This window comes from Ammospiza nelsoni, chromosome 1 (assembly GCF_027579445.1).
Source record: "Ammospiza nelsoni isolate bAmmNel1 chromosome 1, bAmmNel1.pri, whole genome shotgun sequence".
Classification (NCBI taxonomy): Eukaryota; Metazoa; Chordata; class Aves; order Passeriformes; family Passerellidae; genus Ammospiza; species Ammospiza nelsoni.
Genome location: NC_080633.1, coordinates 116,065,686 through 116,078,626, shown reverse-complemented (window position 1 = coordinate 116,078,626; position 12,941 = coordinate 116,065,686). Strand labels below are relative to the sequence as shown.

The 12,941-nt window shown below is 44.2% G+C and overlaps 1 protein-coding gene across 2 annotated transcripts in view; it reads right to left on the bottom strand.

Moving 5' to 3' along the window:
* Positions 1-12,722, bottom strand: part of FAM110B (family with sequence similarity 110 member B) — a 113,259-nt gene extending 100,537 nt beyond the window's left edge. For both annotated transcript variants that reach the window (XM_059474511.1, XM_059474494.1), the window contains exon 1: positions 12,537-12,722. The gene's annotated coding sequence lies outside the window, so the exon portion shown is untranslated. The remainder of the gene's footprint in view (positions 1-12,536) is intronic.
* Between the last annotated feature and the right edge of the window lie 219 nt (positions 12,723-12,941).

Below are 12,941 nucleotides of genomic sequence, written 5' to 3'. Positions count from 1 at the left end.
TGCACGCATGCTTTCCTGGAAACGTTCTTTTGTGTATTCTCATCCTGTTTAATGTGAAGGATTTATTATTTCTCTCTATCTAAGATGCAAAATCTCAACTATGACCTGTGAGTGCTCTGCAAGACTGAATTCCTGGCACAGCATCAAAGGAATCATCTGTCATCCTCCTGTGAAGTGCCTGTCACAGCACTAGAGACACCAAGGGATCCAGCAGGGATGGCCAGGTAGATCCTGTGTTCCACCCAGAGGCCAGCCATGCCCTAATCCAGGAGAGAGGCAGGGCAGGCCATGTCCCATGGGCTCCTGCAGGAAGCCTGAACTTGGGGCAAGCAGGGAGGCTCTGTGCTTTCCAGGAGCTGCTCTTCCCAAGATCATTGGGAAGCACAGCTGCAAGGTGCACCCTGCTGCCAGGAGAGGCCCAGCACGTGCATCCTGCCTTCAAGATGGAAAAGAGGACTGAGGAATGACTCTGCCCAAGCAGGCCCTTGGCCCCTGCCTGGCTGCGGATGTGTCTCCATGAGCTGCCTTTACAGCAAGAATGGGAAAAAATGGCATCAGATGGTGGCTACTTTGATAACTACCCACCTATCACAAGTACCAGTCTCCAGCTAGAATTACTGTACCAGGCACCAGCTCATCTTTTCCCTTTTTATTTAAATATCCACACCCTGGAATGTACATAGGAGTAAATTAAGGCACTTGTATTATATAGGTCATGTCCTGGCCTGTTCATCTACATACATTAGCATACAGGTAAAAGTACAACAGACATCAAAAATGAAGCATTAATGGTTAGCTCAAATACACATCCTAGGCACGGTTAGAAGGGGGGAAAAAAACAACTAAAAAAAATTTAAGACAACAGAAAAGTAACAACAGAGACAGTAGGGCGGTACTTCATTTGAATCTTTTTCCAAATAAAATTTTCCCTTGTGAACACTTAGATGTATTTTATTAGTAAACAACATAATAAACCAGACATCTTAATTTTATTTCACTTTACATTTTGTACATAGGCTGAAGACCAAATACATAAATCAAGATAACTCTGATCTGTCTTGAAATGCGCTTTTAAATCATCTGAAAATTATGTACATGGTTTCCATGTGGAATACATCTCTTTTCATGAGAACCTATCACCTTTTTTCCCAAGTCAGAATAGAATTGGTTAAAACAAAAACCACCATATAATTCAGAACACATAAGCAGGTATGTTCTATAATTTCCCATCAAGGAAAGTTCTTCTACACTTTGGGAGCTCAAAGTCTGTGAATTTGTGATCAGACATATCACAATATTTTTTAAAAAAGAGAAACTGGGCAACAACCCAATGGCACTCTCCTTCCACTGTCAGAAGCCTTTAGAGGTACCAAGCACAGCAGCCACAATTAACTCGGCCAATTACTCTAGCATTGTAATTCCCTCCTCCATATCCAAGCTCTGCCTCTTCTTTACCCTTGGAGAACACTCACTGTAGGTGCCAGTGAAGCTTACAGGGCAGTGACCACAGAGTTTCTGACATTCCCATTTACACTTCTATTAACTGCCATGTCAATGAGTTAGTTGATCATGGAAAAAAATTTTAAGATCTGTTCAACTTGGTGAACAAGATATACCTCACCTCAGTTCTGTTTATCTTGTTGTCACAATCTTAGCGATTATGAAAAAGGGAGTTCTGACACTGACCTGAGAAAAATCCCAGCCTAGGAAAAATCCCTGCATTTCTGTGTAACTCTGTAAAACAACTTCAAAGAAGGAAAGAAAAAAAGAATTTGTGCCCATGTGACTGCTCTACAGAAGAACAAGAGGCCATTATCTCTACCCCAACATATGAGTTATTCTAATAACACTTCAAGTGAATTTGAGGAGTTTGGTATTCTTTATATTGCCTATTAAGAAGAGAAAGGTATTAAGGAAACTATGGAAAACCCATAGCTGCAACTCCAGAACTATAATGCAAAAGGACTATATGGAGGACTATTTTATTGCTTCTTTCAGTTCAGTATGTTATGGTACTAAATTACAGTTCATTGAAGCCAGACTTCATGGGGATTGTCAGCACTCTTCTGCCTGGTTCAATGTCAAGAGCAGCTGACATAATTTTCAAATATAAAAACATGGCTTTCACAATTTGCACTAAGCTGAATGAAGTATTCCATGAAAGCAAATCACACTGATTAAGGAACAGGTTTTTTTGCTTCTCATTAGAAGTTCAGCTTTAAATTAGTAAAAGTTCAAGACATGGGAAAGACGTAGGAGAAAGACTGGAACCTCACAGCAGGCAACTCCACATTAGACAGTGTCTGCATCCCAGCTACCATAACACAAGCTGCCTCCTTCCTTCATGCCCAGCTCACACAGCAATTCCCTCAGCCTTGAACCTGCAGCAACATGTGACAGCCTCTGGCCTGCAGAGCTGCAGTACTAACCATGTCCACTGCAAGGCTTTTTGGATAGCAGTCTCTGTCCTTCCAGTCTGCACCTTGCTGTCCCAGCTCAACTGCAGCACCTACAGGGAACAGCATTTTCAGGGAAAGTGTTCTGGGCACACAGCAGACTGGAACAAAGCGAGTGAGCATGGATCTGTCAGGTGGGCAGCTCCTCTACTCAGCATCTATGCTGATCCCCTCTGAGCAAAATACACAACACCATCCTGCTATTCACCAGGAAAGCAAGCCCTCCGGTCACTAGCAGCACTTGATTAGCCTTGACCACAACAGCAGCACAGGAGGCAAATACTCCTCTGTGCTCTCTGGCTCAGCAGCACAGCCCACACAATCCAGCAATAGATACGTAGGAGGTGGAGGGTGAGGATCTGATTTCATACTGGGGCAAGGCACCTTGTAAAAAGATCTTTTCAGCAACAGTCACCCAGAAGTAATATGGAAATCAAATTAGCTGACTGCAACAATCTAAACAGCATCATAGAGGTTCTTGGCTAATGAAAGTTTAGAAGGAGAAAACCTATATTTTATTAAATTCAGCATAGATGGAGGACAGGGCCTCTCCCTACAGCTTTTGCCTACTGCATTTTAGGGCAAGTAATGAAAACATTAATGCAGCTTAGTCAGCAAAGCACAAGTTAATTCAGCTTCTATCTCTCCAAAGCCTATAATTCTCTGGTCTAGTCTTCATGATGAGCACTTAAAAATGTTTCAGATATAAGATGAACATCCATATAATCATCTCTGCACATGCCTGTTTATGAGAGGTATGGATGCTACTCCACAAGGCACTGCAGAGCACACACAGTTCTGTTCCCAGGCACTGGCAGCACAAGCAGCTGTACTTGCAAGGTTGGGATATAAAAAGGAAGCCCAGGAAATGACATGAAGGTTTCACCAGGACACTATGGCTAAGCCAGTCATAAGGACACAGCTGTTCACAGCTGCACAGACATGAAAGCCCAGCATGAGCTATAAAGTTGACACAGCATGGGCTTTGGGGACAGAAGGGGGACAGCAGCAATGCAGGACACCAACAGAGGGAACGTCAAGCAAAATTCAAGAGCTGCTTAAGATGTGAGGTGCCAGTGGAAGCCAGGGAGACCACCATACCCCTAATTCTCCATATAATGCTCACAAAGGGGTCTTCCAGGACAGTCCTGCACCAATGCTTTTAGCCCAGTGTCTGATCTCTCACTCTTCAGCAGATAAGCCCTTACCTCCTGGTGTTAACGGAGGCTGCCTTAGTTTTTCATTCACCTGCAGCATTTACTCAGAAAATTTTTCTTCATCCTTGATCCCTCCAGCCTGCATAATAACACAGGTGATCAAGATTAGTAGGCCACTGACTCAATTTTGCATTTTTATTGCATTTGGGAGAGAGTCTGCTGCAATAATCTTCTAATAGCTCATCAGCATCTCTGTTCTTCAGTATATATTCTGGATAAAGCCCATGCAGACAAACTAGCAGGGTGATATTTCACATAATTCTTTGTCTTCCTGGCCCAATCTCTCATTTAACTCATGTTTGCTGCCAGTTTCCAGGTTCCTAGGTCAGGAGATGGTGTTTCACACAACTGCCTAGTGTGCCAGGATGGATGGCTCCACAGCAAGGCCACAGCATCAGAACAGCACCAAGGTGTACAACCAAGAGACTTTTAGCAATAAACAGTGTCAAAAAATAAAATCAGAAAGGCCAAGGAGCAGTTCATAGTCCCACCTCTCAGATCTACAAAATACCCATTTAAAATTCCACTTCCAAATGTGAAGAAGCTTCCAGAAGGGCATGTAGCAAATTAATGCCCTGGATACTACCAATTTTACATTTGCTGAGCGAAAACCATTTGTCTATTTGTGTGCATTTCTGCAATTGCACTTTTCATTCATTAAGATAAGAAATTGCTTTTTTAATGCAATCTGCCACTATTCAGATAGCAAAACAAAGTAATGTCTGGTGGCAGGCTTGCTGGTTTTGGCTTTAGAAGGGTGGGGGGTTTTTTCCCTCTCTTCCTGTGAGAGGAAAGCTTTTCCCAAAGGATTCAAGCAATTTCATAAAACAAATGTAAAAACAAAGACACTTTTGTTTAAGGACTGAAGGGTTTGTTTTGGTTTAAGGGAGATTGAGAGGAAAGGAAGAGAGAAATTATACTGATCATCTTTCAATTAAACAGGGGGGAAAGAAAGTTCTCAGTCCTTAAAGAAATTTGTGTGCTAGCACAAACTTGCTATAAGAAAGAGGTCATCAGAAAAAAATCAAAATTTACTTTTTAAATAAATAAATGTATTTTAGTCAGAAGTGAACACCTCAAATGACTATAGCAAAGATCAGAGGAAAACAACATTTCTCTTCAAATAAAGAGAACATTGTGTACTCCTATATGGTCTGTTTCATTAGAGTCAGTGTCTCTTTTTCCTCATAGTCTATCAAACACAAAGAAAGGGGCACAAGGGGGAAAGACCTGAAATCTGTAGTTTTAAATACACAAAGATTTGGGGAATTCACTTCAGCTAGAAGTTCTGAAGCTCAGCCTAATAAGCATCATTTCATTTGCAGGGAATAGGACCCAAAATTACAACAGGAGTAAACCCCGAACTCGCACACAAAACAGTGCAAGACAGCACAGCAGCAATAAATAAAGACAAAATTAACTAGAAATTAACTAGAACACCTGAAATCCTTCAGTAAAGCACGTATGGAGGCCTTGCAGGAAATCTGAATAAGCAGGCCTTCCTATCTGCAATGCTCCCCAAGCATTTGTTCAAACACACTGCAAAAATCACACATTATGGAACTGCGATTCTAGTTTCTGATTAGCAGATATTCATTAATAAAATTAACTGATTTATCAGTAAGTCCCTAATATTGTATCAAGTTTTACTATGTAGAGAGACCATCACAAGTGATCTTCAGTGACAAAATAACATCTATCCAACTGGAGCAAAAGCAAACCATGAAGTTCCATTCACACTGCCTACCATTTAAATTCATTGACACTCACTGCAATTATCACTGAACACCCAAACTAACACACTGGGACACCCAACAGTAATAAAATTCAGCAATATTGCAGCTCAGAAAGGCAAAACAACACAGATAATATGAATCTAAATATTAAATGCAATTAAATACAACATGCACATAGAATGCGTCATGTTACTTATTGTACTTACATGAGCAATTTACAAATGTTAGTAATAAATATGCAATTTTTAGAATATAATCTTGAAGTATGTGGCTGCATGTGACAAAAGTGACAAAAGGTTCTTAAGCAGGATTTTAAAAATGGTCCAAACCCACTGGAGTTAGACAGGAAGACAAATAACAGATTGACAAACATATCACAGCAACATTAAGTTTTATATATATAAAATAAAGTAAAATAAAATTCATATTATCATCATCATCACCATCATCTCAAAAGTGCTCTAACCAAGCATTACTTAAATGATTCTCCTCCATCCTGATTCAAACTCCATATATCTATAAATGCACATGCATACATGAGAAACAGCTTCCTTGTGGTTGCCTAACCTCCCAAGTAGCAGCATGCACAGATTAACTTGTCAAATAGAGAGACAAAGGTCATCACAAATCCAAAGGTCTGGGTCCACTCATGAATTTGGGTAGTTACTTAAAACAGACTTGTCTAGTACTGTGAAGAGGCACTAGATGAAGAAGACAACTTAGACAATACTCAACTCAATTATTATCTTCCCTGTCCAGTAAAGCCTTAAAACATTTCCTCCCATTTTTTAATGCAGACTTTTCCAAGACCTCAAATTGTAACAGGAAATTATTTGAGTGATTTTTGTTTTTAAAGAACACAGCAAAGCATCAAGAGACAAGTGCTTTGCTCTTTAATTTGGTAAAGACTGTTTGAATTTAGGTTGAATCTCTCCCTTGTAAATGTGAAACAACTTTTCCACCACATTAATTAATATTTGGGACTTGAAGGCTGTCAAATGAAAGATGTTATAATGCCCACCACAGCCCTAGTCTTATATTTTTTAACTATACTTTTATTGCATAATAGGGCAATAGCAGTAAATGAAAAATAACAGTACGCAAACAGCCTAATAATGCATGCTAAAAGCAACCAGGACAACACATTCAATTTTCCCTGGGATTGTCTAATTATTCTTCTGATGGCTCAACATAATCTTTTCATAATTGCTTCCTATGGGGCATGCTGACACATTGAGTTCATTACATAACTCCTCTTTAAAGCAAAAAATACACAGGCATTTAGGGCAAACACTTAAAATTCAGATTTCAATAAACTACATTGGAAGTTTGCAACTGGATTATTTCTAAGGCAGTAAGACACCCACCTTATAAATTCAAAACAAACAGTCATAAAGCAATATCAAGATATTCATCTTGCTTTGATGTACAAACAAACTCAAAGCACCTTATTTTTTCAATGGTTCTTCTCAGAATACATTCACACAGGTGACATATTCTTTTTTTCTTTTTGAAGTCATCTCAAAGCTTCCAGAAGTTTCACTGGGCATAGCCACAGGATAGTTTATAAACCAAGAGAGACTGATGCTATGGCAAAGATCAAACAAAGTCAACACGGCATTGCCTTCAACCACACGTGCCATCTTTACACTTCCAATGGGGCACACTCTTCTCTTCACTGTGAACCAGTCAAGTCCTCAGCACTGTCACTAGAGGAAGTGTGTCTCAATTAGCACACCCCATACCCCAATTGCTTCCCAGGGGTTAGGGTGCATTAGCCTTGGCACAGCTCAGCACCAACACCTGGGTCAGGTACTGCAAAACAAAGCCACAGACAAGCACACAAACCCCAGCTGAGAGCCCCCACCAGGGTTTTCAACAGCTCTGCACTTCACCCACCCCACGAGGCTCTGTCCAAGCCTCTCCCCAGGCAGCCCTTACTCCCAGGAGCACAGCCCCCAACAAGAGGATGCAGCCAGTGCCATGGAACACCCCTAAGACCAGAGAGCATGAAATCAGGCAGAGGATAAACACAGGCACTCATTCGACAGGAGAACCCTTTTATTTATTTATGGGTGCAAGTCAGCCAACCTGACCTCCAGCCTGCATGTCCATTTATGCATTTTCTGTCCCACATATATTAATTTGTGGTTATCTTAAATATTTTATGAGTTAAGCTTCATTCCACTCCATTATGCACTGAAAAGAGAACAAAACAGCTACTAATGTCACAGATAAGTGTTTTTACTTGCTATAAATTCCATCCACCATCATGTGACTAGACAACACATGCTCCCCAAAAATAAGTGCTTCTGCTCATCACACCTCCTTTACTGAAGTAAAGTACTATTTCTGTTGATTAACTGTGAACACCAAAGCATAAAATATGGCAGTTTCAGTTACCTGAACTGCTCCATTCCTGAACAGTCACATGCAAACTTCAATACTTAGCTGGGATTCAGGATACATACAGCTAGGAAGGCATCCAAAATCTGACAGTAAGGAAACTCCTTTCAAATCCCCCACGTGCATTATTCTTGTACTCATCCATCAAATTACCCTTCCGTACACCAAGTTTTTAACCCAAAATCACAGATGAATCTTCAGTTTATGACCCTTCCTCTCCTCCAAGAATTTGCCCCAGGGAACTTCTAAGCAGCTGCTATCTCCCATCTCTGCCATTACTAAGACAGAGTAGTTTAAGTTTTGGTCTCTCATCCAACTCCAGACTGTTCACACTACATGATCTTTCTAGTTTGGATGTCCATCCACATGTTCCACTACGATTTAATATTTTCTGTACATAAGTGCCCAGAACTATGTAAAGTATTTTACACAAAGTCACCCTAATACCTTGCCTAATGACTTGTCTACCTTCACTGAAGAGCTCTTCCAGAGCACCACGTTTGCTCCCATTTCATGGTCAGTATCAAACAAGAGTCATCCCTGTCTATGGCTGTCAGGCCTTTTCCTCCAAACCTGTTTTAAGGGATGACTTGCCAGCTGATAGCATATGTGTTGTTAATAATCACTCAGTAAATAACTCTGCTTTTAGAGCTATTCAACTTCCTGACATTCCTATTGTTTCAGCCATCACAGACATTCAATTCTTCCTGTGCAATAATCCAACCCACCTCAGTGCCGACTACCAACTTTGCCTCGTCAGCAATTGTCCTTCTCATACAGTTATTTCAGCCAGTATGGTGAAGCAAAGAGACCAGCTCTCCACTAACACTGGTGCAGAGCATGAATAATTGCTTTATGAGGCAGGCAAACTCATAATTTCTCCTTCAGGAGACACCTTTAGCTAAGCCTCACATTTCCAATTTAATTATTTTTGGTGTATATACATGGAACTGAAGCCTTCTGCTCCTATTGTCTAGGACATTCAGTATTTAGCCAGTAATAATATAACTTTAGTCTCCCGTGACCTAATTGTGGCAAATACATGATGCTCTTTATCCTGTTTTCCACTTAGCTTTATATACTTAATTACTTTTTCCATTCCAAATTTATTCTAAATCCTTAAATTCTATTGTGACCAGAGTAAAAGGTGTGAAGATATCCTTCTCTTTTTAAAAGAAATAGAACTATACATCTTTTGCTATCTTGCTATCACAACTGCTACCTTCAGCCTAACCCAATAACACCCAATTCTATTTTTTAACCTGGCTCCAATGCCCTGCCCCAGCTCACAAAAGGGCACAAAAGCAGAGACCCTCAGACTTAGTTTGACTGGGAGCAGACACAAGACATTTATTCCAGTCATTTCCATTTGGCACCCTATCTTTCTCCCATATTAAATCCTCATGCATATCTAAAACTAAACAACTAAAACAGAAAGTGCTAATTTTAGAGGCATCAAGCATTTTTCATACAGCCTGGTCCTCACAACATCATAGCCAAATTCTCTTCTGCTCTTTTTCTTTTTTTTTCCCCTCTCTTCATCTTAAATTTCTTCATCCTCTAGCTTTTGGCAGTTCACATGCTATCCCTGCAGTTTCTGCTCTCCAACAATCAATCCCCTCCTTTACTTCATTCCTTTTAGGTTTTCTGGTAACTTGCAGTATCTTATTCTCACAGAAAGGTCCGCAGCCCAACTTGGCAAGCTTTTGCTTCTCCTTAAAATGCAGTTTCCAAGCAGCTATTGTACATTACACTTCAACAGTCCAAGCTTTTCTCTTTTTTTTCCATTTAAACCTCCAACTCCTACAGGCCTTTAGCTCCATGGATAACACAAACTAGTTCTTCTAACTTCTCAGAACTTGCCCTCCTAAAATAAAGCTTCCTTGAAAGAAAAACACTTTGTAGTTGACATATACTTACCCTTCAGTTTAATTAAAAATTATTAACTTGAGGCTGATCAACACATGTGCTTAAGGCCTTATGGGAGGGAGCTGTAATCTAGCAGCAGAAAACAAGACACACTGTTAGCCAGTGAGAGACCAGAGATGTTCCAGAATTTAAAGATACACCCTCTAGTTCTGGGCAGGCTGTAAACATAAGCCTTTATTTACTCTGCATTTCACTACAATTAATGGCCAAAATCTACCCTATGATAATTCAGTGTACAGACTTTTAACTTAGCTAGTCAGCACTAGGAAACATACTTACAAAAGCACATTTGAGAAACACCTTCCCTTTACACACTAGCACACTATCCAAAATGAGCTCTGTAGTTCTGAGCAATCAAAACTTATTTGCAAAGTTGTGTCCTACAATTTGAGTCAGTTTTGCTTTGCTAAATCAACCTTAGACCTCCAGATTTTGAAAGAGAAGCAGGAACCTTTAAGAGAAAACCATCTCCTACCCAGTGGAAGACTGCACCTATATTAAATGCACGATTTAATTATTTCATTAAATAACTGGATCTTCAGCATGGTCACCACAAGCCTAAGAGGGGCAGACAAGGAAGGTGAAGGTGGCCAGCTGCTACAACACAACACAGAAAGAGCCTCTCCAGCAAAGTGACAGCAAATGATCTCCACAAGAACCTGGAAAACATGGTTAACTCTTAACTTTAGCTTGTGATACAATTTGCTTAACACAGATGCGCTGGCATGAAGGCAGTCCAGGCCTTCTGTGCAGCAGAGTGAACTTGTTGGCATGGGCTATCAGTCCCATCGAGGCAGCAAATCACACTCAGCACCACATTCCTGGTGTGCCTGCACCTACACGGCAGAGCACAGGCACCTGCCTGCTGCCTCCTGAAAGCCAGAGGGGAAACTCAGTCCCGCAGCATGAAATAGTTACCATTACCTGACATGCTAAGTTACCAACCCACATGAAATGGGGGCCCTGAGAGGGCACTCAGCTGTGTCAGCTCCAGCAGCCCCACAGCACAGCAAGGGCTGCCCACCATCCATGAGGGATTGATGGTGGTCCCTGCATCCACCTCCCTTGGCCACCAACACCATCGTGTTCACCTCCCCGTGGAGCACCTCCAGGCTGCTTGGTGCCTTCTGCTCCCATGACCAGTCTCACCAATTTAAGCCAAGCCTTTCCGGGTGTTCTGCCACCCTCCAAACTGGGGAGCATGGCACCGGACACCTTGAAAAAGCAAGTCATTGTTAGCCATGCACGCGGAAACAGCATCCTACCTTTCACTCCAGAAGCGCCTAAAAGTGTTTTATCCTGTTAATTCTAGGTCAGTTGAGCACACGTGTGGTATGGATTACACTGACCCTTTTAGAGCTCTCAACATTTTTAAATAAGTAGGACACTTAACATTAGATGCCCATAAAGCTGTACACCTCCTGTACACCACACACCAAGATCTGCCAGTAGGAAAAACTAAGGAATAGTTGCTTTAAAAAGCATGGCACTTACAGCACACAAGTACAAATGTGAAATAATTTATAAATGCCAAGTCTGACCCTGTACCACACTAAATCAATACAGGCGTTTTACAAAAAATGCCAGTATTGGATGAACTGAAGTGACCTTTGCAAAACCACCCAACAAATCAGCACCAGATTTACAAACAGTGCAAGTATTTAGTACAGCTCAATACAGCTGAGTGATAACAGGCGCTACATTAAAGATAAAAGTTGTCCTGATGTTTACAAAATGCAACAACATTGTCATTGCAAGTGCAAAGAATATGTTTCGTCCTTAAATACCTGAGTATCTAGAGACTTTAAACACGAGGAACAATCAACAAGCAAAGGACCATAAAATTCAAGCTTAAAAAGTTAACACTACGATTCACAGGAGATGCTAATTTGCCAGTGCCAAGTCTTTGCAAGTTTTAACCTTCGTCTCTGCACTATCAGCAGCCATACGTGTTGGACCCTTACACACAGATAATCCCATTGCTTTCCCTCCTTTCCACAGATGCCTGGCCTGAGCGAGGGAAGGAAGACGAGCAGGGAAAAAAACCCAACGCGTTTAAGTAAATTACCTTTTGGAGAAGCCTCCTTCCCTCGCCCAGCTAAAGTTTTCCTGGGGTCAGATTAGCACTCCGAAGGGAGAGCAGGCGCCGGCAGGCCCCTTGGCAGGCGGTGCAGTGACAGACGCGGGGCAGACCCAGGGGAGGCAGCCATGTGCTCAGCCCCGCATCCCCCCGAACGGGCATCCCGGGAGGAAGTTCCCACTACGCTCCGACTCGGGGAAATAACTCGGAGGACTCCAACAGCTATCCCTTCCAGCGGCTTTCTCCCGGGCCATACGCTTTCCCGTGCCATTTAGCGAGGCGTTTCAGACGAGCCAAACCGCCCTACCCGCTCCGCCGCGAACCCGCTCGCGGGCTGGGGGTCGGAGCCGCCGCCCGGGGCCGGGGAGCGCAGCCGGCTCGGCCGGTGGGGCAGCGCCCGCGGCACCCCCCGCTCGGGGCTGCGCTCCGTCCCCTCCGGGAGCCGCCCGTCCGCCCGCCCGCCGACCCCCAGCAGCGTGGCTGGGCTGGGCAGGGCAGGGCAGGGCGGCTCCTGCTGCAGCCCCCGGCTGGGGGAGCCCCCGCCCGCCCCCGGGGCAGCGCGGCGCCCCAGCCCCGCTGCAGCCCCCTGGCCAGACACCCGCCGGGGCTGGCAGCGCGGGGTCCCGCCCGCCCCGCTCCCGGGGCCGCCCCAGCCAGCGGGGCAGCCGCGGGACGGAGCCACCCTCGGCCCCGAGCCTCGCCTCGCTCTTACCGTGCTGGGCAGCGCGGCGCGGGAGCCCCCGGAGCGGAGCGAAGCCGCGGAGAGCCGGAGGAGCCGGGACCGAGGAAAGCACCGCCACCGCCGCCGCCGCCGCGAGGAGAGGGCGGAGGGGGCGGAGGATCGGCGGCCGAGGGGAGGAGACGGGGGCGGGCAGGGCCCGGGCCTCCGGCAGCCGCCCGCCCGCCCGCCGCGCAGCCGGCGCTTCCTCCCGACGCGCTGCTGTTCTGTGCCGAGCCGTGCCGGGCCGGGCCGGGCCGGGCCGTGCTGGGAGCCCGGGGCGGGCGCTGGGATCGCTCCGTGCCCGGCCCGCGGCGCACAAAGGGGACCCGGCGCTGCCGCCTTTGTTCGGCCGAGCGGCGCCGGGAGGGGAGGGCGGCGCGCTGGGCGCTTCTCCCA